This window comes from Pseudophryne corroboree, chromosome 8 (assembly GCF_028390025.1).
Source record: "Pseudophryne corroboree isolate aPseCor3 chromosome 8, aPseCor3.hap2, whole genome shotgun sequence".
NCBI lineage: Eukaryota > Metazoa > Chordata > Amphibia > Anura > Myobatrachidae > Pseudophryne > Pseudophryne corroboree.
In genome coordinates, this window is record NC_086451.1 from 41380796 (window position 1) to 41407331 (window position 26536).

General features: G+C 49.7%; 1 protein-coding gene across 2 annotated transcripts in view; it reads right to left on the reverse strand.

The window, feature by feature from the left end:
• AVPR2 (arginine vasopressin receptor 2) overlaps positions 1 to 26536 on the reverse strand; it is a 154300-nt gene that overhangs the window by 108705 nt on the left and 19059 nt on the right. Inside the window, exon 2 of one of the 2 annotated variants that reach the window (XM_063936288.1) lies at positions 22372 to 22471. The exons of the other annotated variant lie outside the window; for it this stretch is intronic. The gene's annotated coding sequence lies outside the window, so the exon portion shown is untranslated. The remainder of the gene's footprint in view (positions 1 to 22371; positions 22472 to 26536) is intronic. 2 annotated transcript variants of the gene reach the window in all.

The window sequence follows — 26536 nt, forward strand, 5'->3', positions numbered from 1 at the left end:
CATCTAATGTGGTATCAGTGTCACTAGTTTTAGATGTCAGAATTTTGGGCTGTAACATCGCTCTGGCCCTGGCTAATTGAAGCAATTTACTCTTGTAACCTCTTTCCAAGAATTTCTTGGTCATGAGGTCCATCTGGATCTTTTCATCATTCGAATCGCTACAAATGCGGTGAACCCGTAAGAATTGAGAATATGGCAATCCATTTCTCAACGACTGGGGATGGTGGCTTGAAGACATTAGAAGCATGTTAACATCTGTCGGCTTACTGTAGACCGAAGTCTTAAATTTACCTTCAGATAACGTGATGTTGACATCCAAAAAATTAATACTAACTGGCTGAATATTGTAGGTAAATTTGATGGACTCATCCTTTAAGTTTGCTTCACTCATCATTTTAATGAAACTATCACGTGTACCCGTCCATAGAATAAATATATCATCTATGTAACGCGTGTACATAGCTATACATGATTTAGACTCATTGTTTGAAAAGAAAAGGGTCTGCTCCACACCGAACATAAACGAATTCGCATATGCCGGTGCGGCACAAGAACCCATGGCACAACCTTGCACTTGTTTGAAAAACTCATTGTTGAATAAAAAATAATTTCTGTGCAGGGTTAAATACAGTAATGACATGAAAAAATTGATATCTGGACCAGAGTAATGGGGATTGCCCTCTATCAATGATTTAACAGCAGCTAAACCTCGTGCATGGGGAATGCTGGTGTACAAGCTGACAACGTCAGCTGTGCACAACCAGCATTCACCAGTGGCTAAATCAATATCCCGTAATTTTTGCAGAAAGGTGGTTGTGTCCTTCAGGTAAGTAGCCTGATTCTGAATAACTGGTTGTAAATAATAATCCACATACTTAGCTATATACGAAAATAACGATTCCCTCGCCGCAATTATAGGGCGCCCTGGCGGCTGGACAGGATTTTTATGTAGCTTAGGGATCGTGTAAAAAACAGGCACATACGGAGAGGTAACTACCAGAGCCTTCCTAGTGGCACTGGAAATAATACCATTTATCTCCGCCTGTGATAGAATGGAATTCAATTCCCCAGTATATTCAGATGTAGGATCAACCATCAATCTGCTATACACAGATTCATCATCAAGCTGGCGATAAGCTTCTGACTTGTAGTCTGTCAAATCCTGAATCACAATGCCGCCCCCCTTATCGGCAGGGCGCACCGTGATATCAGGATAGGATGACAGATCACGTAAAGCCAGGCGCTGAGCTTTGGTAAGATTATTCACACTTGAATTAGAAAGATTACCACATTCATCAATACATTGTGATAAAGTCCTGGTAAAGACTTTGATTGCAGGATTAGTAGAATATGGATCAAAAGAAGATCTAGATCTAATCGGGCAATCAGCAGAGTTAAGGGTCATGTCGGGTCTGGTGTTGAAGAACTCCTTCAAGCGTAACTGTCTACTGAACCTACTGACGTCAATCCTACTGTCCAAATCATTATGTTCGTTGGTAGGGACAAAATTCAAACCTTTAGACAGTACGCTAATCTCATCCTCTGTGAAGGATCTTGAAGATAGGTTATAAATTACTTCTTCGGTTTTGCGCCTTTGGCGCCCTTGCCTTTCACACTGCCCGCCGCATCGTGTTCTGGCTCTGCGGGTAAATCCCTCTGGGCCCTGGTTTGGACCCCCAAAGGGGCTAATGGTGCGGCAGGACGTCGTCTAGAACTGGCACGATCCGTCTCACTATTCGAGGTGCCGCTAGAGGTCTCTGTCTCTAATTGGAAGCGGCGTGTTCTTCTATTGGTCCTTGGCCGATATGAATTGGGTTTAGCAGTGTTATTTGCCCAAAAGTACACCTTATTTTCCGCATAATCTTTTCTGACAGTGGCAAATTTCTTAGCTTTAAACTTTACCAAATCAGATTTATATTTCTCCACTTGTGTAGCCAGCTTGGCAATCCAATCTCCGCTGTGATCATCACTCAAAATAGGTAGCGTGGTAAGTTCCAGATCTTGTATCTTTATCCGTATTTCTCCTAACTCCCTCGTTGCTTCCTCAATCACTAGAAGTACCAAATCGAAGGAGGCTTTATTGAGCACCGCGGCCCATTTGCGGCAAAACTCGGGGTTATAGCGGCCTATGGTAGGAGTATTCCGAATGCGAAAACCCCTAGGCAACATCCGCTCCTGGTAATAGTCCGACAAACAGACCCCGTGTAGATAAAAATCTGTTTCTTTGTTTTTCATCTTTAACAAATGCAAATATAGTTGCTCTGGTGAGTCTGCTGCCATAGTGGAAGATAATTTATCCTTGATGAGAATTCTCTCGGCGTCCACGTCTGAGAGCGACAGCAATTCACCTTGTGGCATATTGGCTATCCGGAATCCCGAGACTCCCTCTTGTAATGTCTCCATTCTGAAATTCCGTGTCAGGGACGGGTAATGCAAATGTCTTACTACAAGACTAGCAGTGTAAGACAAAACTGCTGGGTGCCTTAATGATTAGGCTAACGTTACTGCGAACGCGCCAATTGATATAGAAAGAGTAGGTATTCGGCACTCCTGCTGGAAACGTCAATCAACTTGCCGGGTGCCTTCCAAACAAGAACAAGCATATGGAAAGGAAATAGGCGGCACTCACGGTCTTTTCATAAAACAAAACTCGAGCTGACTCAAGGATTGTGTCTTAACGCTTCGGTTTTAATATAACCGTCTTCAGAAGTAAAAATGTAACATTACAAAACTCTTACCTTTATACACTCTAAGAACCACCACTAGTGCCATGTCCACGGCGTCCACGCCGGGACCAACTTCCGGTTGCGTCATCATCCACGGACATAGTTGTCCTGACAACGGCACACTTCCGGCTATCGTGACTAACCCATCACCATGACAACTTAAAAACAAACATGCAAGAGAAAACTCCGGGACCGGAATGCCAGCGCCACTGTAAAAATACAAGTACAAAAAGACTCATTATGCTAAATCCTCTCAAAGATGTCCTAAATTATCTATTATGAAAGTCAAACATCTTAACCATATCCATGTTATAGAAAGCATGTTAGTGAAAGAGTCTCATTTAAGCCGTTAGGTGATACCGTGTTTAACCGGTGTATCCACCTGGCTTCTTTCTGCAAAAGTGTCCTATGTCTGTCCCCACCTCGTTTGGACAAAGGTACCTGTTCTAGCATTTTGTAGCGTAAAGTAGCTAGTCCATGTTGATGTAATTTAAAATGCTTCGCCACTGGCTGATCAATAATTTTACCTTCCAAGATTTGTTTAATTGCACTTCTGTGCTGGGACATCCGCTCTTTAAATTGACAGCTAGTTTTACCTATATAAAATAGGCCGCATGGACACCTAATACAGTACACTACGAACTTACTAGTGCACGTTAAAACCTGTTTGATTTTAATTCTTTTCCCCGTATGTGGATGAACCACATAGTCACCTGTCTCAAGATATAGGCAAGTAGTGCACCCGGTGCACTTATAATTGCCTGGTTTCCTGGATAAAAAAGTGCCTGTGTCAATAACTGATAATTGAGAAATTTCATTGTGTACTATCATGTCCCTAAGGTTGTTACCTCTCCTATAACAGGGCATAAATCTGCTGGATCTCAAACTATTAAGGTCAGCATCCGATTGGATGACCGGCCAGATCCTTTTAGCTGTTTTAGTAAGGAGATGGCTAGTAGTAGTGAAATTAGTAACACATGTTACCACATTTGAGAGGATTTAGCATAATGAGTCTTTTTGTACTTGTATTTTTACAGTGGCGCTGGCATTCCGGTCCCGGAGTTTTCTCTTGCATGTTTGTTTTTAAGTTGTCATGGTGATGGGTTAGTCACGATAGCCGGAAGTGTGCCGTTGTCAGGACAACTATGTCCGTGGATGATGACGCAACCGGAAGTTGGTCCCGGCGTGGACGCCGTGGACATGGCACTAGTGGTGGTTCTTAGAGTGTATAAAGGTAAGAGTTTTGTAATGTTACATTTTTACTTCTGAAGACGGTTATATTAAAACCGAAACGTTAAGACACAATCCTTGAGTCAGCTCGAGTTTTGTTTTATGAAAAGACCGTGAGTGCCGCCTATTTCCTTTCCATATATATATATATATATATATATATATATATAATATATATATATATATAGCGACAGGACCATTTTGTAGTTTATGAAATTCTACCCACTGGAGGTGTAATCCAAATTTTGATCCAATTGTCCGTTTGGGTGTTATTGTTCACACAACGTAAGCCACGCATCGGTAATGACGTCATTATGTCACCCCCCTTTTCATCCCCTTAAGGGAGGTTTAATAAAAATCTAATTAGGTAGTTTTCCTATTTCCCACCTGAAGAATACCTATGTTACATTTCATCTTCCTAACATATCGGGAAGTAAGAGAATTTGGGGCCTATTTATTAACATTTTTTTACTATAATAATGTGGAAAAGGGTGTTTTCTGTTTTCACACCCTTATCACATTATTTTAGTACATACTTGCCTACCCTCCCGGAATGGCCGGGAGGCTCCCGAAAATTGGGTGACCCTCCCGGCCCCCCGGAAGAGCAGGCAAGTCTCCCGATTTCAGGGGTCACTCCCTGCCCGGCTGCCCACTTAGCGAGTGAAGTGGGAGGTCTGGGCAGGCGATGACCTGATTCTTGTTGAATTGCGTCATCATAGCCACGCCCCCCGCTGTATAATGCCGGTAATTGCTGCATTACACCTTGGGCACAGTGGGGGGCATGGCTTACATGACGCGATCCATCAGCAACGCCCCCGTCCCGCCTCTGGCCTGCCCCCATCCCGCCTCTCCGGCCCGCCCCCCTCTTCACGTCACCTCACTGCCCGCCCCCCTGCTGAGCCGACCGGCTGCAGCCCAAAAGTCGGCAACTATGTTTTAGTATCACCTGAACGTAGTAAAGGGCATTTGGAACCGTTTTCATGAAAAACTGCTCCAAACCCTTTAATTCACTTTTTTTTAGTAACCTAGATCGCATTCCCCATACTTATAATGGGAAATGTGATGTGGCTGAATTTACTATGTGGACAAATTCACAGGGCAGCACTGCAGTAGGGAGGCATTTGCCCATCTCTCTCTGCCCCTGGCAGAGAAAGCTGAGCGGGGACCCGGCTCCAGTGATCAGCTATGGACACACAAGCTGATCACAGTATAAATATGTAAAAAAACAGTAAAAAAAAAAAAAAACATACTCACCTGTCCAGGGAGCCGGTCTGGTGAGCGCTGCCAGGCGCCGGGTCCCCCATATGCTGCAACGTGACCCCGGTGCAGTAAAGTGACGCTGCAAAACAGCAGTGCACTTTACAGCACCGGGGGTCACAGAGCAGGAGAAGGACCTGGCGCACGGCAGCCTCCTGTAGCAGCGCGGACCAGATCCCTGGACAGGTGAGTATATTATCCTGTTGTGGGGGGTGTCCGCGGCGCACGGGGGTAGTCATAAAGGAGGGGGGTGGACCGGGCGGTAGCGGTAGCGGCGATGTCAGTGAGGGCTGTGCATGCGCAGCAGGACATTGGGGTATTTTTTCCGAATAATACCCCGATGATGCTGCGAAGAGGCATCGCAGGGACAGAGCTTGACCGCAAGCTCTGTTCCTGCATGCGATAATTGATACATCCCTGCAATGTAATCAATTATCGCAGTGCGAGTTTGGGCGATTTTATCACCTGTCATCCGAATCCTGGATGCGGATGGTGATAAATAGGCCCCTTAGTGATGAGTGAGTGAGTGAGTGAGTGAGGGCTTTCCCATATGACGAAACCTGTAGCCCACATGTGGATGGGCTGGAATTGTTTCCTACCCTCACAGTGACCGTCAGTTCTTTTCCACTCATCCCCTATCCAAAACTCACTAGCTAATGTGCTGTGTTTCTATGGACACAAAGATTTGCCTCTAAGTATGTTAATAACAAAACCATTCTTTGTGTTGTAGTTGTGTAGCGAACAGTTGTTCTCTCTTTTCCCTCCACAAATTCTCCGCTCTGAGAAAAACATTTGGTGGGAAATGTCCTAATAAGCCGTTAAGCCGTCCATTGATTTTATTAACGGCCTCGCCGTCCACCCCCCTACCTTCTTTTCTCCCCAATAAACACGCGGACAACTGAATTGCGATTTAAAAGGTCACAGCCAAATTTATTGATTGGATTAGAATTGGTACTCTATAAGTGGGTGGCGAGAAAGCAGTGCATACCCCCGGCTACAGCCTCCATATTAATTTCTCCTCAATTAAACAACGGGGCGGAACCTAAGTCCCGCCCTTGCGCAAGTTAGCTGAGCGGTACCACTTCCCCTCATCGGCATAGCACCGGTCCACCCTTAAGATGACGACCGTGTCGGCCCTTGAGGCCACGACAAATTCGCCGAGTATCTGGGGAAGTGCCGGCCAACCGACGTTGCGCTACTACAGACCGCCGAGGAGCACTGCTTGCCGCGCCTGCTGGACCTCTTTTGCCAGACCATAATTAAAGACCGAATTGGCCTGACGTTGCCACCACCGGACGTAAACTTCAATTCAAATTCCAGTTACCTCACCTTCGCCCTGGTGATAGCGAAAACTCTGGATTGCCTGCCGGTGCCACCACCGAAATTAAAAATTGTTCAATTCCTAAATACCAGGGCCAAATTGCCCTACCAACTGGGCGGGAGGGTGGGTGCCTTCTTGTATCCTTGATCAGCCTGAAAGAGGGAGCCTGCCTGGCACTCCTGCTCTTTTGTACCTCCCAGGTAACTCTCCTCCCCCTCTTACCTATAGGATGCTGCTATGCTACCTGTTCTATCCCTCCCCCCCTCCCCTCCCCTCCCCTTTTCTCTCCTTCCTTGCCCTAGGCTCCTTCTTTAAAAAACCCAGGACGCTTATTTATTCTCGGGCCTAGTTTGTCCCTCGAATTCTTTAAGCCGTCCATTGATTTTATTAACGGCCTCGCCGTCCACCCCCCTACCTTCTTTTCTCCCCAATAAACACGCGGACAACTGAATTGCGATTTAAAAGGTCACAGCCAAATTTATTGATTGGATTAGAATTGGTACTCTATAAGTGGGTGGCGAGAAAGCAGTGCATACCCCCGGCTACAGCCTCCATATTAATTTCTCCTCAATTAAACAACGGGGCGGAACCTAAGTCCCGCCCTTGCGCAAGTTAGCTGAGCGGTACCACTTCCCCTCATCGGCATAGCACCGGTCCACCCTTAAGATGACGACCGTGTCGGCCCTTGAGGCCACGACAAATTCGCCGAGTATCTGGGGAAGTGCCGGCCAACCGACGTTGCGCTACTACAGACCGCCGAGGAGCACTGCTTGCCGCCATAGCCTGGTTCCTAGAACCCAGGCCCGCCACCCCCTGCTACCTCATGCCTTCCACTGACGCTTTCTGCTATGTTGCCCAAGAATATAGCTAAACCTTCCTCTGTCAGGTGTACCCCGCCTTGCCTGAATAGTCCCTCCTCTCCGAACCTCAACAACGGGTGCCTGGCGATCGTATCGCCTTCTCCCGTTAAGAGACGGGCTACCGCCCTGTTCACCTTTCTTCTGACCCTTTGTAACCCCGTGCCCCCTTGTGCCCTTGGGACTATCTCGGACCATGTGATCCGTGTATTAGGCCACCGGCCCTTCAACCCTTGTATGCCGGCTTGAATTGCCGTAATCGGCTCGCCCCCCTAGCTTCTTCCTAGATCGCTGCCCCCTAGACCTTTTGCCCTCCTGAAAAGTAGAATTACAAATAACCGTTACCCCCTGTTGTATGCGGACCTATGGTGCGAACTTTCGCGCGACCCATATGAAGGTGAAAACCACAAAACCTCTTTTTGTTTGAGGGCAAAATTGGAAAAAGTCCTTCATTCCCCCATTTATGGCGGGCAGCTTAAGGCCTTGGGTTTCGCGAAAGACGCCGAGCTGCCTTCTAGTCTTGCTTTTCCGCACGTAAGTGTACCTTGTACGCTCCTGATTTCCCCCTGGCCAGATTTTTGGTCTCGCCCGCTGGCAACCCCTTACGTGCCACTACTGCCATGTCTTGTCAGTTGATAATTACACTTTCAAATGGCCTGACGATGCCTCCACCGACAATTTAAAAAAAAACAATTTCTACATCCTAACGGAGCCAATAAAAAATTTCTACATCCTAACGGCAACAATTCTACATCCTAACGGGTTCAATCCGGTTAGGTATACTCATCATATAGCGCCCTATGATCTATACCTAGCAACTGACATATGACATAAGACACCCGAGAGTGCATACAAACTCCACAAAGAATGCTCTTAACTGGATTGAACCCATGACCTAAGCACTGTGAGGCCGTAATACTACCCATTGCCACATACTGGTGCGTTTATGCTGACTTGATATTCATGCCTTGCGCCAGACTATAGTTGTCCTACGTTATCCCGTATACCGCTAAGGCCCATGCAGCCTTGACCCCTACTTTATGCAGAGATGAGGTATTATTCAGCCCTTAAACCTTCGCTTTGCGCCTGGACCTTTTGCTTTCCTTTTCCTTCTGTCCTGTCTACCTTATTATGATACCATAAGTGACCATCATATTGCACGTTCACTAAAGTAGCTTTGATGGGTTTTTACTGTGATCGCTACCGCTACTTGTTGCATTTTGTATGACCGTTCGGTTCTGGAACAAACTTATTAAGCGCTTAAAGGCATAGCTAGTAAATGTAATATGAATTAAGAACTGGGATTGAACCCATGACCTCAGCGCTGTGAGGCCGTAATGCTAACCATTGCCCCATAAATGGTGCGTTTCTGCTATTCTGCTACCTAAGTGAACATAATACTGCGTATTCCCCAAAGCCGCTTTGATGGTTTTTCTATTGAGATCGCTATCGCTACTTGCTTTGTCTCCCAGGCCTGCCTTTTGTATGACACTCAGGTTATATAACAAGCGGTTATCATTATAACTATATACCACATAATACAATGCCAGGGGATTAAACCATGCGTTTAGCACAGTGGAAGTTGTACTGCGTAGCGCTGGGCTGTACCGCGCTATGCAAATCGTGGACTGTCTATTTTTTATTTATTTTTATTTATTCATTATTATTATTATTATTATTATTATTTTTGGTTTTTGTTACTGCCTCGTTATGCTCTGTGTACCCATGCATTTTTCTAATGTATGGACTGTGCAAGGCATTGCAAATCGCCTGTGATGCCTTCCTACTAACTGCAATACAATAATAATGGAGCTAAGGCCACGGGTAATACTGAAAAAATTTGCTAGTATGAACGTTATGGTGCGTGACTGTCCCCCACTGATCTGTATTATACTGTTCTTATATACCTACTATCAATGCAATAGTACATGCTCACGGCAATGCGATGACTGTTCTGCCTTATATTATATAATTCATCGCTATTCCCCTCTATAATGTGCAAAATACCCCCCGGCCATTCGATCCGGTATTAAGCTTTATATTAGCCCGCTAGTATACCTATGATGCTGAAATATGCTCTTGCCGCCATGCCCTCAGTAATCATTACGCTGTATACCTAGTACGACCCGTACCCTGTAATATACCCATGCGGCAATGACATCGCTGATTTGCTTTATCTCGTATACTTCCCCTTTCACACTGCCGCCCGTACCCGGTATTTTGCCATTTTAACTGGCTTCCTAAACGGGTCAAAACTGCGATGTGAAAAGGGGTCCCCTTCAATTTACCGCTTTCAAACTACAGGTATTTTGAACGGTAAAAGAAGGGGCCTCCCCGTTTCAGTCCCATTTCACTGTGCAGTGTGAAAGGGTCTGAAACGGTATTTGCAAGCCCCAGCAGGTCATAGGCTGTCTCCATGTGTGATGTCAGCAGCCACAACCAGGAAACAGCTTGGAAAACACCGGAGACCCATGTGAGAGTGGCTTTATAAACTTTTATACTGCAAAGCCATTATAAAATGTCTCATTGGAGTGATGAAGAGGTGAGGGAGCTGCTTTAGGATCAGAGGGGATGAGGAAATCTGCAGACAAATTACTGGGACAGTCAAGAATACCCTCATATATAAAAACAATAGCAAAAATGCTTCAAGCTGCTGGGTTCCATCGTACTACTATCCAAATTTATTAATAATTAATTAATTAATACTTATTAATAATGTGTGGTTAGAAAAGTCCATTTATAGCGACCACCACTGTTTTCTATGGGTGAAACGGGTTCAGTGTGAAAGGTACCAAAAAAAAAATTAATGAAATGGTAATATACTGGTTACAACATGAGATGTGAAAGGGGTTTAACCGCTCAGACCCGTTTTAAGAACCGTTTCAAATACCGTTTCAAAAGCAGGTTTTGCGATGTGAGCAGCATTGCTAGTACCTATTCTACCCTGCAATATATACACGCCGTTGCACTTCTGCGATCCTTGCATCACTCGCATATTATCTTATTACCTTATCATACTTTATACGCTGTAATTTAATACTGACTGCAATGTAACCCCTGACCCATGTTATACTGTCTACTATGACACTATTACACACTATGCGCTGCCATAACCCCCACAACCCTGTAATTCTACCCAGCCCCCTACTGCCCTTTTATTTCCTTTATTTATGTATTTTTATTTTTACACCCCCTCCCTCGTATACCTTACACTGGTCACCCTGCTGGGAGGGGTTATGTGCAGGGGAGAAGATGAAAGGGAACCACCACCATTGTTGGAGGAGGGGAGATAAGATAACCCCCAGCCAGATAGCGTCTGCTGGACATGCTATCAGTAATTAAGAAGGGGGGAAGCTAGTGTATTACTGTGAGAGCAAAGCTTTTATGAGGGAAGCCTTAGCAACGGGGAAGGGGAGGGTTGCTTAGATGTGGGATTATACTGGTGGACAGTGCTGGACTTTTCACTCATTATGTTCATTGACCATTGAGGCCTGCTTATCAGACAGTCGCTTTAACCCACTAAGCCACAGCGCAGAAGCCATACCCCTAGCCTGTAAATACATGATACTTATCTGGGTGGTCCCTCTGCGTGCATCCTAAGGAATCATTAGATTGCAAAGTTTCGCGTGGGCTCCCCCCGAAGCTAAGCCGTAAGGAGAAGCGAGACGAGTAGTCTGATCATCTGTAAGTAAGTACAGTAAGTGAAAGGCAAAAGTACCATATTACAAAGTAACATGACAGAAAAGGGGGAAATTTATGGAAATAAATAATTAATATTTAAGCGTGCTGTCTTGCTGCTGTGGGCTGGAAGAAAGGCAGCAGTGGGTATTGAACCAGGGAATCCACATCACTATTCAGAATAGTCCCAGCTATTAACCCAGTGAGCCAACACAGTACCTGACGGGTAATGGGCCGGGGGAAGGTGCAGGCCTGCCTGCCACCAGGGGGGGGGGGGGGGGAGCGCTGTGGGCTGCTGCCCCCACCCCAGCTGTTGCGTCACTGCGTATTGCGGTTGGCTGTACGCAGCTTGCCCCGCCTGCGCTTGCAGCGTGAAGGTGCCCCGAGACAGTATTGGAGGGTACGGGTGGGTTAATTGCAGCGCTGGGGGGGGGGGTGCACGGGCTCCGGCGGTGGTGTCTGTCCCGCCGGAGCCGTTATCTGTGGCTGCTGCCACTGCTGGGCGCGTACCAGCGTGCGTGGGTACGCGCCGCTACTGTGCAGTGTCGCTGGGGGTGTAAGTGTGGGCTCCGGCGGTGGGGCCTGCCCCGCTGGTGCCGGGGTTTGTGGCTGCTGCTGCGGCTGCTGCTGGGCACGTCCCATCATGTGTGGGTACGTGCTGCTCCGGTGCAGCGACGCGGGGGGGGGGGGGGTGCTCACGGGCTCCGGCGGTGGGGTCTGTCCCGCCGGAGCCGTGCTATACTGCTGCTGCTGCGCACGCCCCATCGTGTGTGGGTACGTGCTGTTAGTGTGCCGTGACGCAGGGGGTGTGCGTGTGAGCTCCGGCGGCGGGGCCTGTGCCGCCGGAGCTGGGACATCCGGCTGCTGCTGCGGCGGTTGGGCGGCGCCGAGCGTGACGCGATCGCTCGGCGCCTGAAGGGGTGGGGGTGTGTCCAAGCGGGTGGTTTAATTGCAGCGCTGAGGGGGGGTGCACGGGCTCCGGAGGTGGGGTCTGTCCCGCCGGAGCCGTTATCTGTGGCTGCTGCCGCTGCTGGGCGCGTACCTGCGTGTGCGGGTACGCGCCGCTACTGTGCCGCGTCGCTGGGGGCGTAAGTGTGGGGTCCGGCGGTGGGGCCTGTCCCGCCGGAGCCGTGGTTTGTGGCTGCTGCTGCGGCTGGGCGGCGCCGAGCGTGACGCGATCGCTCGGCGCCGGAAGGAGGGGGGTGCGGCCTGTGACTGGCTGCGGGCTGACTCGCCGGAGCCTGCTTCCGGGCCGCCGCACGCCAGCCACGTATGGAGGGGTGACGCGGGCGGCGGTCCCGCCGATCCCGGCCGGGGCCCTCGGGGGGGAGCAGCGTGTTGTGAACCGAGCGCTGCCGTGTCCGCCTGGATGAGGCGCCGGGGAGGGGGGGGGCATTCCTCCTGGGTCTGCGCATTCTGCTGTGCGGGTGCTAGCTGACTGGGCTGCGTTTGGGCTGAGCCTAAGTATATTTTGCGGTGAACTGTATGGAGGGGGGCTTAGGTTGTGGGCTGCAGTGTATTTATAACTGAAGCTTAGGAGAGGGGGAGCGCGGGGAGGCTTAATAACAAAATTGTACTTATTCCTTTGCTTGATTCCAGGAGCTGTGAGGTGGGTGCCTTCTTGTATCCTTGATCAGCCTGAAAGAGGGAGCCTGCCTGGCACTCCTGCTCTTTTGTACCTCCCAGGTAACTCTCCTCCCCCTCTTACCTATAGGATGCTGCTATGCTACCTGTTCTATCCCTCCCCCCCTCCCCTCCCCTCCCCTTTTCTCTCCTTCCTTGCCCTAGGCTCCTTCTTTAAAAAACCCAGGACGCTTATTTATTCTCGGGCCTAGTTTGTCCCTCGAATTCTTAAGTCAGGAATACGTTCTGCTTGCCAGCCGGAACCTAAGCAGTGCACTCGGGAAGCGTTTCATTATCACAGCATAAGAACCATCGGGTGTGGTTCATCAAATCGACAGTGTCTGGGTCGACAATGTTTAGGTCGACCACTATAGGTCGACAGTCACTAGGTCGACATGGATGGAAGGTCGACAGGGTTTCTAGGTCGACATGTGCTAGGTCTAAAGGTCGACATGAGGATTTTTTTTTTTTTTTTGTGTCGTTTTCTTCGTAGAGTGACCGGGATCCCAAATTAGTGCACCGCGTCCCCTCGCATGGCTCACTTCGCTCGCCATGCTTCGGGCATGGTGCCTTCGCTCCGCTACCGCTTCGCTCGGCACACTTTACCGTTCCAATCGTAGTCCACGTGGATCGTTAAGTATGAAAAAATTCAAAAAAAGAATTTTTTTTTAAAAAACTCATGTCGACCTTTAGACCTGTCGACCTAGCACATGTCGACCTAGAAACCCTGTCGACCTTCCATCCATGTCGACCTAGTGACTGTCGACCTATAGTGGTCGACCTAAACATTGTCAACCTAGACACTGTCGATCTTCAGACCGGATCCCGAACCATCCTCAATCTGGCTGCAGTCAACTGGGATTTTATAATGTCAATATAATGTCTGGCCTTACAGTAGAGGCGCTTCCTCAGCGCAATCAGGTGGTGGGGTCCGACAGAGACGCTGGGATCCAAAGAGTAAAAAATGGAGGGAACTCACCAGTTTATATAGTTTTATCATGAATCGTATTTATCACAACTTGCATCTCAGATGCGGACGGGATATGATAAATTCACCCAAATTCACTTTGTATCACAAGGATGTATCAATTATCTCATGCAGGGACAGAGCTTGTGAGAAAACTCGGTCCCTGTAAATTCTCTTCCCGAACTTCTCAGGGTATTTTTCACAAAAACCACCATGGGGGGTATTCAATTAAGTGACTTTTCTATTCGACACAGGGTACTCAGTTGCAGGCATTTTCGCCCATTTTTTAATCTATTTTCGCCCATGCCGTTTCACTTTTTTTTTCCGTCGAATCAGCATGGGCGGAAATTGCGCCAAAAACGCCCGCAAATTCACCAAAATACATGTATTAGTGGCGAATTTGCCGATATACGTGGTTTTCGCCATTGCTGGATTTTTCAACCAGTCAAAAAAATGGCACAACATTGAATAGGTCGAATGTAAATTCGACCTACAAACGGGCGAAAAGTGCTTTTTTTTGACTGGTCAAAAAAACCTGGCACTAATTGAATACCCCCTTATGAGCATAACCATGCATGCACCGCTGACAGATATCGTGCCCTCCTTGCCTCCCCCCGTGCCCCTTCTCCCTGCCAAGCTTACACTTACCTGCACCCAAACATGGTGATTGGTGTGCTCCGGTCATCTGGTCTCCTGTGCTGCTGCTGCTGTTGCTGTGACCCCTGTGATCAGTAAAGTGAGCAGAGATTTCGGCACTTTGCAGCATCTCAACTCACTTTACTGATCAGCTGATGGGATCACAGCAGCAGCACAAAAACAGATGACCCGAGTTCACCGATTACCAGTCCCTGGGTGCAGGTAGGGCAGCGTTTGAACTTGCGAGAGGGCGGATCTAAATGATGCAATTCACGTCATTTAGCCCCACCCTCCCCACAACGGCGCTGTGAGTCCAGTGATTATCTCCCCAGGATGCGGGAGAACCGCCTACTCTTGGGAGTCTCCCGCAACTTCCGGGAGGGTAGGCAATTATGCAGTAAGAAGTAATTTATAAGGTAAGTTTGCTTAAAATGTACAATATATGGATAAACATAGATAATAAAATTTCTGAGAAATGCTTTGCTAGAAAGAGAATAGTTTATTACTAAGGAGGCCAATCCCGGGATTGCAGTAGGGATCAGTGTAGGGAGCAGGGAGAGTATATGTGGAGGGCAGCAAGGGAGGGTGGATGTAGGGAGCAAGGGAGGGTGGGTGTAGGGAGCATGTAAGGAGCAGGAAGGGAGAGTGGGTGTAGGGAGCAGCGGGAGGGTGAGTGTAGGGAGCATGTAAGGAGAAGGAAGGGAGAGTGGGTGTAGGGAGCAGCGGGAGGGTGAGTGTAGGGAGCAGCGGGAGAGTTAGTGTAGGGAGCAGCGGGAGGGTGGGTGTAGGGAGCATGTAAGGAGAAGGAAGGGAGGGTGGGTGTAGGGAGCAGCGGGAGGGTGGGTGTAGGGAGCATGTAAGGAGCAGGAAGGGAAGGTGGGTGTAGGGAGCATGTAAGGAGCAGGATGCGAGGGTGGGTGTAGGGAGCAGCGGGAGGGTGGGTGTAGGGAGCATGTAAGGAGCAGGAAGGGAGAGTGGGTGTAGGGAGCAGCGGGAGGGTGGGTGTAGGGAGCAGCGGGAGGGTGGGTGTAGGGAGCATGTAAGGAGCAGGAAGGGAAGGTGGGTGTAGGGAGCATGTAAGGAGCAGGAAGGGAGGGTGGGTGTAGGGAGCAGTGGGAGAGTGGGTGTAGGGAGCAGCGGGAGGGTGGGTGTAGGGAGCATGTTAGGAGCAGGAAGGGAAGGTGGGTGTAGGGAGCATGTAAGGAGCAGGAAGGGAGGGTGGGTGTAGGGAGCAGTGGGAGAGTGGGTGTAGGGAGCAGCGGGAGGGTGGGTGTAGGGAGCATGTAAGAAGCAGGAAGGGAAGGTGGGTGTAGGGAGCATGTAAGGAGCAGGAAGGGAGAGTGGGTGTAGGGAGCAGCGGGAGGGTGGGTATGGGAAGCAGTGGGAGAGTGGGTGTAGGGAGCAGCGGGAGGGTGGGTGTAGGGAGCATGTAAGGAGCAGGAAGGGAAGGTGGGTGTAGGGAGCATGTAAGGAGCAGGAAGGGCGGGTGGGTGTAGGTAACAGCGGGAGGGTGGGTGTAGGGAGCATGTAAGGAGCAGGAAGGGAGGGTGGGTGTAGGGAGCATGTAAGGAGCAGGATGGGAGGGTGGGTGTAGGGAGTAGCGGGAGGGTGGGTGTAGGGAGCATGTAAGGAGCAGGAAAGGAGGGTGGGTGTAGGGAGCAGCGGGAGGGTGGGTGTAGGGAGCATGTAAGGAGCAGGATGGGAGGGTGGGTGTAGGGAGCAGCGGGAGGGTGGGTGTAGGGAGCATGTAAGGAGCAGGAAGGGAGGGTGGGTGTAGGGGGCAGCGGGAGGGTGTGTGTAGGGAGCATGTAAGGAGCAGAAAGGGAGAGTGGGTGTAGGGAGCAGCGGGAGGGTGGGTGTAGGGAGCATGTAAGGAGCAGGAAGGGAAGGTGGGTGTAGGGAGCAGCGGGAGGGTGGGTGTAGAGAGCATGTAAGGAGCAGGAAGGGAGGGTGGGTGTAGGGAGCAGCGGGAGGGTGGGTGTAGGGAGCAGCGGGAGGGTGGGTGTAGGGAGCATGTAACGAGCAGGATGGGAGGGTGGGTGTAGGGAGCATGTAAGGAGCAGGAAGGGAGGATGGGTGTAGGGAGCAGCGGGAGGGTGGGTGTAGGGAGCATGTAAGGAGCAGGAAGGGAAGGTGGGTGTAGGGAGCAGCGGGACGGTGGGTGTAGGGAGCATGTAAGGAGCAGAAAGGGAGAGTGGGTGTAGGGAGCAGCGGGAGGGTGGGTGTAGGGAGCATGTAAGGAGCAGGAAGGGAAGGTGGGTGTAGGGAGCAGCGGGAGGGTGGGTGTAGAGAGCATGTAAGGAGCAGGAAGGGAGGGTGGGTGTAGGGAGCAGCGGGAGGGTGGGTGTAGGGAGCAGCGGGAGGGTGGGTGTAGGGAGCATGTAAGGAGCAGGAAGGGAGAGTGGGTGTAGGGAGCAGCGGGAGGGTGGGTGTAGGGAGCAGCGGGAGGGTGGGTGTAGGGAGCATGTAAGGAGCAGGAAGGGAAGGTGGGTGTAGGGAGCATGTAAGGAGCAGGAAGGGAGGGTGGGTGTAGGGAGCAGTGGGAGAGTGGGTGTAGGGAGCAGCGGGAGGGTGGGTGTAGGGAGCATGTTAGGAGCAGGAAGGGAAGGTGGGTGTAGGGAGCATGTAAGGAGCAGGAAGGGAGGGTGGGTGTAGGGAGCAGTGGGAGAGTGGGTGTAGGGAGCAGCGGGAGGGTGGGTGTAGGGAGCATGTAAGAAGCAGGAAGGGAAGGTGGGTGTAGGGAGCATGTAAGGAGCAGGAAGGGAGAGTGGGTGTAGGGAGCAGCGGGAGGGTGGGTATGGGAAGCAGTGGGAGAGTGGGTGTAGGGAGCAGCGGGAGGGTGGGTGTAGGGAGCATGTAAGGAGCAGGAAGGGAAGGTGGGTGTAGGGAGCATGTAAGGAGCAGGAAGGGCGGGTGGGTGTAGGTAACAGCGGGAGGGTGGGTGTAGGGAGCATGTAAGGAGCAGGAAGGGAGGGTGGGTGTAGGGAGCATGTAAGGAGCAGGATGGGAGGGTGGGTGTAGGGAGTAGCGGGAGGGTGGGTGTAGGGAGCATGTAAGGAGCAGGAAAGGAGGGTGGGTGTAGGGAGCAGCGGGAGGGTGGGTGTAGGGAGCATGTAAGGAGCAGGATGGGAGGGTGGGTGTAGGGAGCAGCGGGAGGGTGGGTGTAGGGAGCATGTAAGGAGCAGGAAGGGAGGGTGGGTGTAGGGGGCAGCGGGAGGGTGTGTGTAGGGAGCATGTAAGGAGCAGAAAGGGAGAGTGGGTGTAGGGAGCAGCGGGAGGGTGGGTGTAGGGAGCATGTAAGGAGCAGGAAGGGAAGGTGGGTGTAGGGAGCAGCGGGAGGGTGGGTGTAGAGAGCATGTAAGGAGCAGGAAGGGAGGGTGGGTGTAGGGAGCAGCGGGAGGGTGGGTGTAGGGAGCAGCGGGAGGGTGGGTGTAGGGAGCATGTAACGAGCAGGATGGGAGGGTGGGTGTAGGGAGCATGTAAGGAGCAGGAAGGGAGGATGGGTGTAGGGAGCAGCGGGAGGGTGGGTGTAGGGAGCATGTAAGGAGCAGGAAGGGAAGGTGGGTGTAGGGAGCAGCGGGACGGTGGGTGTAGGGAGCATGTAAGGAGCAGGAAGGGAAGGTGGGTGTAGCGAGCAGGGAGGATATCAGGAGCAGAGAGGGAGGGAGGATGTCTGGAGCAGTGAGGGAGGGTGGGTGTAGGTAGCGATAAGTAAATATTACTTACTCTTCTTAGGCGGGCAGAAGCCATGGACACCCACATACACTGACCGCACTGGCGGCATTTCAAATGTAGTGCTGGCCGCCAGCCAGTCAGAACTGGCAGTCCAGCAGCCAATCAGGAGCCGCAGCTGCTGCCGCTTCCCTGATTGGCTGCCGGTCTGCCAGCTCTGATTGGCTGGCAGCCGGCGCTACATTTGAAATGCCGCCAGCGCGGTCAGTGTGTGTGTCCATGGCTGCTGTAACTACCTCGCTGACAGCCAGGCAGCGCTGTGCTATAGTGCTCAGCGCTGCCCGGCAAAACTTCGCATGCGCACCCTAATCCCATTAATCTCGGGATTGGAGGCTCCAATCCCGGGATTCAAATCCCGGCATTTTGGGGACAAAATCCCGGGATCCCGCCGATCCCGATCCCGGGATTGGACTCCCTATTTATTACGTTAGCATTGTTTTTATAGTTTACATTACATTATGGCTACTTGCATCCTTTTGCACTCATATACATCATACATCTTCCCAAGTCACATTTGCCAACTCTCCCTGAATAGCGCTGATCTCCCTGATTCCCTGAAGAGTCTAGCAACCTCCCTGAGGCTGTACTGGGTGTGTAAAACAGTGATGATGTCATCATTCACCACCCATCATTAAGGAAACACACTGGAGAAGAATACAGAGATTGTGGGCTACAACAAAATGGCCGACGCACTCCAGGACACTGATGGATACATGAGTGGATGTTTCCCCAAGGATGTGTAAAAAATTATAGGTGATTTGTGTTTAAGGAAGTGTGCTAATTTGCTGGAGATGTTGTCCTCTATTATAGGGCATGTATGTTGGATTACAGTGCAGCATATTTTTTAATACACATTCAAGCCTATGGTAAAACATCTTGCATTACTGGGTTCATGCGGTAAAGAGCTCACTTATTGGCAAAGACCATTAACTTTTTCAGCATCATCATAACAAACACATTCAACATAATTAGCCCCTTAAATCATTAGTTCCCTCATCCAAATCAATAATTACTCCCTGCATTATCAATGTCATTACTATTCATTAACAGCTTCATTACCTCAACCTAATAACCAAAAATGAATCTTCATTAACCCCAATCATCTTAATTAATGTTATTAAAGCACTAACCCATTAGCCACTTCGCCCTCATAATAAAACCCACTTAAAACTTAACCCGTTATACTTATTAACTTCTCTAAGCAATACACATTGTTCCTCAATGCAACCCCCCTCCCCTCCGTTACCAATTACATGTTGTGCCTGGAACATGACGAGAGGAGATGGCAGATGCTCCACTACGGGTACCAGGTACAGCCTGTGCAATCTGAAGCGGAGAGGCCACCAGGCAGTGTCGGAGTGAGGCATGAAGGGCAGTGTAGGCCATACTTACCTACTCTCCCGGAAGCTGCGGGAGGCTCCCATTTTTTGGGGTAGCCCCCCGCACTCTCGGTTAGAGTGGCCAGGTCTCCCGCATCCTGCTCGTACCCTAGTGATGCGAGCAGGATGGAGAGAAAATCTCCCGTATTCGTGGGTCCGTCGGGTGGGGAAGGGGTTAAAATGACGCAAATTGCGTCATTTTAGCTCCGCCCCCTTCCCGCGGACCCGCAAATCGCGGCATTTGCTGATGTGGGGGCGGAGCTTGGTGATGTCACCATCCGTCCCCCGTCCCCCGAAGACTACTACAGCGTCTCCTCTCCGGGCTTCTCCCGGAGAGGAGACCTACAATGTAGGCAAGTATGGTGTAGGCCCCTGGGCACAGCAATGCACTGGGACCCCTACACATCCTCCAGCGGTAGGGGTGGGTGGTGCTCTCAGCGGCAGCATTGATGTCCCGCGGGCGGTAGGGGGTGTTCTATCTTCCGCTCAGCATGTAGGACCTGGAACAGTAATTTCTGCTAATTACTCCTTTACTGCACAGATGGGGCGGGAGGGAGAACACTAAACTGTAGAAGGGGGCATTGGGCTGAATGAAGGGGCCCCGATACATGACTTCCAGAGTGGAAGGGAGTGTTTAATAGTAATACACAGGGGAGGGGTGGATAGTGGAGTGGGCTTAATATTTATAATTTTCCGGTGGGAGGGCAGCATGCTTGACTGCAGATATCTCCAGATTTTCATAGATTTCAATGGGGTAAAAAAATCTCGAGAGTGCCACCTTTCAGGAGGTACTGGGGACTTGGGGATCAGAGTAACAGGAGCCAGAGCATTCCACCAACAAAAATATAAAACTGCATACCAGGCATGTGGAGCTGGAGCAAAGACCAGCTACTGGAAGACTGATATCTCTGGTTCTGGGCATAGTAGAGACAAGTTGTCAGTGTCCACCGATAAGGGAGAGTCCCAGCTTTTGTGACTCTAGAGAAAAACTCTAAGTCAGACAGAACTCGAGATATCTGGCTGGGAAGAACAATTAACAGGCTCGGATGGGGACCACTGCTTTGAAGTTGGATAACTCCGGTCCTCAGGGCTGTTTTTCAATAATCTGGTACCCCTGGAAAAAAGGGACCCTCAGCTATCAGCCTATGACCCATATACCCCTGGGGCCCTTGGGAAACTGCCCATTGAGTCCATATGAAAAGAAGGCCCTGATGAAGGGCCCACCAGGGGAATGCTATGGTAGGGGCTCATGTTTTAGGGGTGTGTTATCCACCAGAAGGGGTGTGACCAGCCACCACAGATGCTTGGCTAACTAGTGTATTATCTACATATACTATACTACTGTATTATCTACATATAGTATTTACTACTGCAAATCTTGGTGCAATTTCTATAGAATCAAACCGAGAACCCATGTTTATCAGTGGCCCTGCTCAACTAGGTAACTGTCATTGTTACAATCAGTAACAATGTTCAAGCTGAGGCACAGTCTGGAATATAACACCAGGGGATTGGCTCTCAGGCAGTGGGGCCCACCGGGAATTTTACCTGTGGGCCAGTCCAAACCTGCCACCAGGGAGGAGGCAAGAGCAGTGCTCTGCAGAAATAGGTTGCACTGCCCCAAGAGGAGGGTAGAAGGAGTAATGTACTTCATCTGGGTGGCCTGCTACGGTCCACCTTCACACATGCCACTCCTCTGATCACCGACCGGCACTCAACAAAAAAACAAACATATTTTTCAGCCTACGGACGGCCAGCCATGGATCCATTCGACGCCCCGCCTACCTGCCTGGCGGCCATTTTAAAAATTTCTTCAGCAGAGAGAGTAGTCAATCCTTTGCGCCCCCATGTCTCCGCCACTGGGGGCAGATTGGGCTGACAGGATCTTTGGCAGAGCTCTGACTCCAGTATTTCACATAAAGATGATTTAAGGAATATTTATTTCTAGGCTTTACTGGTATAAACTTTGTAGCATTTACAGCTCTGAGGCTCCTTATTTGACAAGTATTCAAAAAGTTTATTTTTCTAGAAACACAAAGTCAATCAGGAATAAATAATGTAGCCCACACTCTTACGTCAGTTATAGCGTTCATCATTGCCGACGGTTTGCTGGGTTGAAAATCAGTACGAAGTTTTATTACTTCCACCTATTCAGAGTGACAGGATATAGATAGCATCATGCATTATTTTTTTTTAGATTCTGAAATTGGCCCAGATTTATCAAGCCTTGGAGAGAGATAAATTGCACGGTGATAAAGTACCAAGCAATCAGCTCCTAACTGTCATTTTTAAAACACAGCCTGTAACATAGCAGTTAGGAGCTGATTGGCTGGTACTTCATCACCGTGCAATCTATCTCTCCAAGGCTTGATAAATCTGGGCCATTGGGGGTCATTCCGAGTTGATCGCTCGCTAGCTAGTTTTAGCAGCCGTGCAAACGCTATGCCGCCGCCCACTGGGGAGTGTTTTTTAGCTTAGCAGAAGTGCGAACGCATGTGCAGCCGAGCTCTGCAAAAACAGTTTGTGCGGTTTCAGAGTAACTCTGAACCTACTCAGCACTTGTGATCAGCCTATTCGTGTCCGGATTTGACGTCATACACCCGCCGAGCGAACGCTCAGCCACGCCTGCGTTTTTTCAGACATGCCTGCGTTTTTGCAAACACTCCCTGAAAACGGTCAGTTGACACCCAGAAACGCCCCTTTCCTGTCAATCTTCTAGCGGTCGTCAGTGCAACTGAAAACTTTGCTAGAACCTGTGCACAACCACATGGGGCTTTGTACCCGTACGTCGCGCGTGCGCATTGTGGGGCATATGCATGCGCAGAAATGCCGATTTTTAGCCTGATCGCTGCGCTGCGAACAACGGTAGCTAGCGTCCAACTCAGAATGACCCCCGTTGTTCCTTCCTCCTGTCCTAAATGCTGCTAACACATTCTGCACCGTCCTCTCTAGCCTATGCAATTACCTTTAGTGCTATACTCTGTAATGTAGGTTTCTCAGATGCCCTTGGCTTGTCTTTGAGTCAACCTCTTTCATTTCCATCATACAGATGCAGCGTCGTCTTTCTAAAAATAATAATAATGATGATGATTGCAGTAGGATAATGCATTGCATGGTTACTGTCATTTGTATTCCTATGTGAAGCGTTTCGCGGGTTTCTCCTCTATGCAATATATCAAGATAGGGAAAATTAGACTTTATAATAGAAAAACTGCCACAAACACGCCACATATTTATATTTTACACAGAGGTCGGCAGGTTCTGTAGTACAAGGGAACATCAATCTTTTTTATTATTTGGACAACCTAGTTACAAATGATGCCTTATCGGTAGTCAAGAGCGAGAGGTCAGGGGTCAACTGAGAGAGAGGAAAGGGAAGATGGGGCAGCATGCAGGAGAAATAGATAATACAGAGGACACATTTCTAAAAAAATAAATAACTTACAACTTTAAAACTATAAATAGCGTATTCTATTTATATATCTGGCTTTGCTCTGATTCTGTCTATTTCCCACTGATGCTGATTTCTAGTATGTTGGCGCACAACAAACACGGTCGAGTCACATTATTAAAACCACCTTCTACATGTGACGTCGGCAGCGTGTAGGCCATGAAGTACGTCACGTGTCGTGCGCTGGCTTGGTGGGTATATAAGGTGTGCGATAGGCCGTCTGCACACATATCACCCGTTGCTGTCATGGGTAAAAGGGACGATTTTTCAGAGTTGCAAAAATGGATGATTATCGGCTTTCAGGCCTAGTGTTGCAGTATCTCTGACACAGCGCAGTGTGTGACCTGTCCACGTGCTGCTGCGGTGAAGGTGTATCGTGACTGGACAAAAGGCACCATTGCGAATAACCGACGCGGAAACTGCAGAGCACCGCGTGCCGATGATGTGAGAGGTGAACATAGGCTAGAAGGGGCGTGAGTGCCGACCAACACCCTACAGTGGAGCAGCTCATTGTCAACTTTCCTGTTACCCCACTTTCATTTACCTCTGCCCCATGGTCCTGCTACCCCACAACTCAGCCCTGCTCCCTCTCTCCCTTCCCTGTCACCTCCCCATACCCCCATCCACATCACACTGACCTCCCTCCCTGCCCACCTCCTGCAGTTTCCCCTTCTTGCTCAGGCACCCGTACCATCACTACTCTCTCATCATCCCTGCCCTTAAAGTTAATCTCACCTCATCGCTACAGCAACCCTGATAATCTCATTCACATCTCTCCCACAAACTCATACCCCCTATCCTGTGCCCTCTGGAATGGCAGATCTGTTTGTAACAAACTGGTCCCCACTCATGACCTTTTCATTTCCAACTCCCTACACCTACTAGCCATTACTGAAACTTGGATTACGCCCTCTGACACTACTTCTCCTGCTGCTCTCTCTGCTGGGGGCCTCACATTCACACACACACCCCGACCTGGGGGTCGCCATGGGGGTGGTGTTGGGGTCCTTTTACCTTCTAGTTACTCCTACCAACTCATACCACCAGAACCATCCCTTACATTCTCTACATTTAAGGTCCATGCCATACGCCTCTTCCAACCAGTCCATCTTAGAGTAGCTGTCATTTACCGCCCCCCTGGCACTGCTTCCAAATTCATCGACAACTTTGCTTCCTGGCTTCCTCACTTCCTCTCTTCTGACATTCCCTCCATTATCCTAGGCGATTTCAACATTCCTATTGACATCCCCACACAATCCCCTGCCTCTAAACTCCTTAACCTCACCTCTTCACTTGGTCTCTCCCAGTGGACCTCCTCACCCTCCCAAGTTAATGGGAGCTCACTGGATCTGGTCTTCACTCACCGCTGTGATATTTCAGATTTTTCCAACTCCCCATTTCCCCTCTCTGACCACCACCTGCTCTCCTTTAACCTATCTCTCTCGACTTCCCCATCTCTACCTCCTAAGGCTACCATCACTAAGCGTAACATTAAAGCTATTGACACCACATTCCTTTCCTCCCTGTTTGATTCACTTCTCTCTCCTCTTCTCTCATGCCCTGAACAAGCCACTTCCACATACAATGCATCCCTTACTTCTGCTCTTGACTCTGATGCTCCACCAACCACTATTCACCCTCACAAATTAACACCTCAACCCTGGCACACCAAATGCACCAGATATCTGCAAAAATGCTCACGCTCTTATACAGACTTCCTCCATTTCAAACTTATGCTCTCATCCTTCAGTGCTGCCCTTTCTCTTGCTAAACAGTCATACTTCAAGAACCTCATCTCCTCCCGGTCTTCCAACCCCCGGCGCCTCTTTGCCACTCTCAACTCACTCCTCTGCCCACCTCCACCTCGTCTCCCTTCCTCACTCTCTGCTCTTGACTTTGCCACTTACTTCACATCCAAAATTGACTCCATACGTCAGGACATCACATCACACCAAACCATCAGTAACCAGCTTTCTCTCATCCCTTACCAACCCTCCCCATCCCTCGCACCTACTCTGACATCTTTCTCCCATGCATCTGGAGAGGAAGTCATGGCCCTCATTCGTTCCTGTCCCCTCACCACCTCCCCACTTGACCCTATCCCCTCCCGCCTCCTCCGCTACCTCTCTACTTCTGCTTGTTCCCATCTTTCCCACCTTCTCAATCTATCCCTCTCATCAGGCACTGTCCCCTCTGCCTTCAAGCATGCACTCATCTCTCCTATTCTTAAAAAACCTACCCTTGATCCAAACATTCTCTCCAACTATCGACCCATCTCTCTCCTCCCTTTTGCCTCCAAACTCCTTGAGCGTATTGTCTACAACCACCTTACTTCCTTTCTTTCCTCACACTCACTGCTTGACCCATTCCAGTCTGGCTTCCGTCCTCTCCACTCCACTGAAACTGCCCTTACAAAAGTATGCATTGACCTCCATGCTGCTAAATCTAAGGGACACTACTCAATACTTATTCTACTTGATCTCAATGCTGCTTTTGACACTGTGGACCATCCTCTCCTACTGCAAATTCTTCACTCCATTGGTCTGCGTGACACTGCCCTCTCTTGGCTGTCCTCCTACCTTTCTGACCGTTCTTTCTCTGTCTCTTCTCATGACTCCACCTCCCCCTCACTTCCACTAACTGTAGGGGTACCCCAAGGTTCTGTCCTTGGTCCTCTTCTCTTCTCTCTCTATACGTCCTCACTAGGTAAGCTCATTAGTTCTTTTCGTTTCCAATATCATCTCTATGCTGATGACACCCAAATCTATCTTTCCTCTCCAGACCTCTCCCCTGCTCTCCTCACTCGTATCTCCAACTGTCTCTCTGTTACCTCTTCCTGGATGTCCCAGCGCTTTCTTAAACTTAACATGTCTAAGACCGAGCTGATCACCTTCCCTCCCTCCCGCATAACCTCACCTCCTACAATCTCATTATCTATTGATGGCACTACTATCTCCTCTAGCCCCCAAGTGCGCTGTCTTGGAGTAATCCTTGACTCCTCCCTCTCCTTCAAACCACACATTCAGCACCTCTCACAAACCTGCCATTTTCATCTAAAAAATATTTCCAGGAACAGACCCTTTCTGACCCAGGATGCTACTAAGACTCTTATCCACTCACTGGTCATCTCCAGACTGGACTACTGTAATCTGCTCCTGACTGGCATTCCTGACAAATACCTCTCTCCACTCCAATCTATCCTCAATGCTGCTGCCCGGCTCATCTTCCTCACCAAACGCACTACGTCCACCTCTCCTCTCTTACTAGACCTTCACTGGCTTCCCTTCCCTTTCAGAATCCATTTCAAACTTCTCACTCTCACTTACAAAGCCCTCTCCCACTCCTCTCCCATCTGCATCTCTGACCTTATCTCCCTTTACACTCCCACCCGTCCTCTTCGCTCTGCTAATGCACGCCGACTCTCCTCCCTACGGATTACTTCCTCCCACTCCTACCTCCAAGATTTTTCACGTGCTGCACCACTTCTCTGGAATTCCCTACCTCTCCCCGTCAGACTCTCCACCTCTCTACAAAACTTCAAACGGGCTCTCAAGACCCACTTCTTCACCAAACCCAGCCAAATCTCATCCTAACCCTCTGTTTCATGCTCTCTATGTACCCCATCTGTGTCACCCCAGTCTGTCTACCCCTCCCCTTTAGAATGTAAGCTCTCACGAGC